This window comes from Hipposideros armiger, unplaced genomic scaffold, assembly GCF_001890085.2.
Source record: "Hipposideros armiger isolate ML-2016 unplaced genomic scaffold, ASM189008v1 scaffold_28, whole genome shotgun sequence".
NCBI classification, from domain to species: Eukaryota; Metazoa; Chordata; class Mammalia; order Chiroptera; family Hipposideridae; genus Hipposideros; species Hipposideros armiger.
Genome location: NW_017731378.1, coordinates 6,036,284 through 6,041,218, shown reverse-complemented (window position 1 = coordinate 6,041,218; position 4,935 = coordinate 6,036,284).

Sequence of the window (4,935 nt, the reverse complement as noted above, 5' to 3'; positions counted from 1 at the left end):
TCCGGATTCAGACAGACCAGAGCTCAAATCCTGGCTCTGCCATACTAGTTGTGTGACCCTGGGGACGGTATGTAACCCCTCAGGTTCATCCGTAAAACAGAGATAGCAATATTTCCTATCTCAAGGAGTGTGTTGAGGATTTAATGAGATAATGTCTGAGTAGTGTGTGGCACATAATAAGCACTGAATACATCACTATTCGACCCCCTTTACCTTCCCTCTGTAATTCCTTTCTCCACCCGCCTCCCCAAAATATGTTCTATCTGCCTGTGATGCCTGCATTTCTTTCATGACAAGTCAATGCTTTTATTCCCCAATGTACAACTGCGGAATTAAACAGCAAATAATGTCTTAAAAACGGCTTTAGTGGCTAATCTTAATGCTATGACTGTGAATGATTGTGGATACACACACACACACACACACACACACACACACGTACCATTCCATCTTTCCAGAATCTCTATCTATAGAATGAAACCCCAATGCTCAGAGAGCTTAAACCCTCCCTCCAAGGCTAATAATAGGGAGGTTGGGGATTTCCTAAGAGCAAGCTTGGAGACAAGAGCAGCCTCAGTGGAGAAACCAGAGGGAACAGCTCCCCAAAGGAGTGAGAATAGTCAAAGACAGGGCTACCACTCTGGAGAAGCTCCCCACTCTGGAGAGGGGTGGACTGGAAAACTCTCAAGAACAGCCCAAGGCCACAGTAGCTGCTGCCAGAGGAAAAGGAGAGTCTCCGATTCCAATATGGCCCTCCCGCCCTGCACGCAGAGGCCACGATCCTCACACCCACCCAGGTGTCAGAGTCAGGAGCATCTAAGGGACCTCGGAGAGGAGAGCTCCCAGTTCTCAGGAACTTGTTGGAGTATGGCAGAGAGAGCAAAGCAGAGAAGGAAATATGTATAGCCTCAAAACAAACGTGGATTAAAGCCAAGGATCAGGAAGGCGGAGGGACGGAGAGCCACGCCCAGGACCCTGGAAGCCCAGATGAAGCTTCACCTGCAGAAAAGCAGGCAGGGGTTTTGCAGTGCTCCCAAGAGCCGCCTCGCGGCTCCTGCTCCCACAGGTCCAGGCTCCTTCCTGACAGTGGGGTCTTCGCCCATGTTGCTTCTCCCCTCCCTGATTGCCTAATTCACTCTCTTCAGATCTGAAGTCTAGCTTCACCTCCTTCAGGGAGTCTCCCCTGACCTCAGGACAGGCCCTCTCCTATTATTAGGGTGACCATGTGTCCCAATTTCAGCCCACATTCCCAGCCTAATTACTAATAGCACCCCTTTTCACTCTCAGAAGTGTCTCAGTTTGAGCGATAAATTATGTGGTCTTGTTCTCCTAAAACTAACCACTTCTTTTTAAAACATTACTATAGTTGGTTTTCTAATGTGTTTGGATAGAGGTTTAATTTACACCTCTGTCCTCCAGAACACTATAAACCCCAAGAGCAAAGGAATAGTACCTATTTTTAATTGAAATTTTAATTTTGAGATCATTGTAGACTCACATACAGTGTAAGAAATAACACAGTACATACTTTTTACCCAGCCCAGCCGATGGTAACATCTTGCAACATAGAATTGCAATACAATAATATCACTAGGATGGTGACATTGAAACAGTCAAACTATTAACATTTCCATCATGGCAAAAATCCCCTGTTGCCGTTTTATAGCCACACCCACTTCCATCCTATCTCTAACCTCTCCTTAACCCTTGACAACTACTAATCTGTTATCTATAGTATAACTTTGTTATTTCGAGAATGTGATATAAATGGAATCATGTGGTATACCACCTGTTGGGACTGGCTTTTCTCACCCAGGCTATCACCCTGGAGATTCATCCAAGTTGTTACTTTTGTCAATAGTTTATTCTTTTTTAATGCTAAGTTGTGTTCCCTAGAATGTCTGTGTCAGGGTTTGTTCAACCTATTGAAGAACGTGTGAGTTGTTTCCAGTTTGGGGCTATCATAAATAAAGCTGCCACAAACATTCATGCACAGGTTTTTCTGTGAATATAAGTTTTCATTTACCTGCAATAAATGCCCCGCAGTACAATTGCTCAGTCTCATGGCAGTTGCAGGTTTAGATTTTTAACAAACTGCCAAACTGTTTTCCAGAGTGGTGTCTGTATCATTTTACATTGCCACCAGCAGTGAGTGATTCCTCTCCAGCATTTAATTATCACTATTTTTTTTTAGCCATTCTGGTAGGTATGTCATGTGCGTTTCCCTCGTGGTTAATGTTGCTAAAACACATTTTCATGTCCTACTTGCCAGCCATATATCCTCTTAGGTGAAATCTCTTCATGTCTTTGACCCATTTTCTAATCATATTGGTCCGGTTTCCTGTTAAGTTTTGAGAATTCTTTATATATTCTAGCTACTAGTCCTTGTTGGATATGTGGTTTGAAAATAGTTTCTCTCAATCTATAAGTCTGTCTTTTCATCCTCTGAATAGGCTCTTTCACAGAGGGGAATTTTTTTTAATTGTAATGAGTTTCAATTCATCAATTGTTCCTTTATGGGTTATGTTTTTGGCGTCATTCACACTTTTTGGTTAGCCCTGGATCTTGACATTTTTCTTCTATGATTTTTTTCTATAAGTTTTATAGTTTACATTTTACATTTAAGTACATGATGTATGTTGATTTAGTTCTTGTATAAGGTAAGAGACAAGTTGAGGTTCAGTTTTATGGCTATAGAGGTCCAATTGCTCCAAAACCATTTGTTGAAAAACTGTCTTTCCTCCATTCAATTGTTTTCATACCTTTATCAAAATAAGTTGGGCATATTCAGATGGGTCTGTGTCTGAGTGAGTTCTCTATTCTGCTCCATTGTGCCTATCTTTCTGCCAAAACCACACAGACTTCTTTATTGTAGCTATATATTAAGCCTTGAAATCAGGTAGAATAATTTTTTCCACTTTATTCCTCTTTTGAAAAATGGCTTTAGCTATTTTAATTCTTTTGATGTAAACGTTTGCCTTTTGATATAAATTTTAGAGTAATCTTATCTATATTTATAAAATCTTGCTGGGATTTTGACAGAAACCGTATTGAACCTGTACATCGATTTGGGGAGAACTGTCTTCTTTACTATGTTGAATCTTCCAATCCATGAACACAGCATGTCTCTTCAATTATTATCTCGATTTTTTAATCAGCATTTTGTGGGTTTTAGCATATAATTCCTGTACCTGTTTTGTTAGACTTATACCTAAGTATTTCTTTATGGGGGTGGGTGATTATAAATGGTATTATAATTTTAACTTTGGTACCCATGAGTTCATTGCTAGCATGTAGAAATACAATTGACTTTTTAAAATTTTTATGTTATATCCTGTAGTCTTTGGGTGGGTCTGCTGGTAACAAATCCTGTTAGTTTTTCTTCATCTGAGAATGTCTTCATTTTCCCCTCATTCTGTTTCATTTAGTTCCATTTCTTGAAGTTTCTTCTGATCTTTTACTTGGGACATGTTTCTTTGTTTCTTCATTCTGGCTGTCACTCTGATTGCTTCGATGTATTAGATCACCAGCGAGCAAGTCGGTTTGCCAACTCCACTCTTTCTCCAGCTGCCCTCAGCCTCACCGAGTTGAGCAGAGAGAGTCCTCACTATTTTCTACTTCCAGTTATCATAGAACTCCTCTTCCTGGCAAAATAACTCTGGGCTGGTGAGCGCGGTGTGGGGCCGGAGGGTCTCGCCCCCAACTGGAGAAGCCTCCCCATCACTGAAGTGTCCCTCACGGGGTTCGCCCTCTCTCGTCTCCACCCCTCCTACCGGACTTGACGTGGCCTCCTCTTTAAGTCCTTCATTTAGAGGTTCTGTTCATCTAGGGTCCAGGAACTTCTGAGGTTGAATATCTTATAAATTATTTGTAATTTTGGTGTGATCCTGGGAGGTAGTCAGCACAGCGTCTGTCTATTCCACCATCTTACCGGAAGTCCTCTTTCCCCTCATTCTGGGAGGATATTTTCACTGGCTTTGGGATTTTTGGTTGACAGTTCTTTACATTCAGCACTTGAAAAATATGTCATTTCTTTCTGACTTCCATGGTTTCTGATGAGAAATCCATTGTCATTGAATTTTTTTTTCTTTAAAGGTAATATGCCATTTCTCTCTTGCTGCTTTCAAGATTTTTCTTTGAGTTTATTCTGCTTAGGGTTTACTCAGCTTCTTGAATATGTAGGTACATTTTTGCAAAATTTGAAAAGTTTTCAATCATTATCCCTTTGAGAATGTTTCTATCCCTATTCTTTCTCTCCTCTCCTTCTGTCAGCCCCAGGACACGAATGACAGATCTTTTGTAATATTTCCACAAGCCCCTGAGACTTTGTTCATTTCTTTGAGTCTATTTTCTCTCTGTTGTTCAGATCGGATAATTTCTACTTTTCTATCTTCGGGTTCAATGATCCTTTCCTCTGTCCCCTTTATTTGGCTGTTGAATTTATCATTTAAGATTTTTGTTTTTAGTTATTATGTTTTTCAAGTTCTAAAATTTCCATTTGGTTGTTTTTTTTATATCTTCTGTTTCCTTGCTGAAACTTTCTACATTTTCTTTTGTTTCAAGCATGTTTATAATTGCTTGTTGAAGTATTGTTACAATGACTGCTTTAAAATCATTGTCAGATAATCCTAACATCTCTGCCATCTCCGCCATCTCCATGCTGGCATCTATTGATTGTCTTTATACATTCAGTTTCGGATTTCCTGGTTTTTGGCATGGCAAGTGGTTTTTGATTGAAACCTGGGTATTGTGAGTATTATGGTATGAGACTCTGGATCCTATATGAACCTGTGCTTTAGCTGGCTTCTTCTGAGACTGTCCTGGCAGGGGAAGGGGAAAGTGTGCCACCTCATTATGCCAGGTGAACGTAGAAGCCCATGTTCCCTACTTGGTCTCCATTGACACCTGGAGGGTGGTGCTGGGCACAGGTCGGGA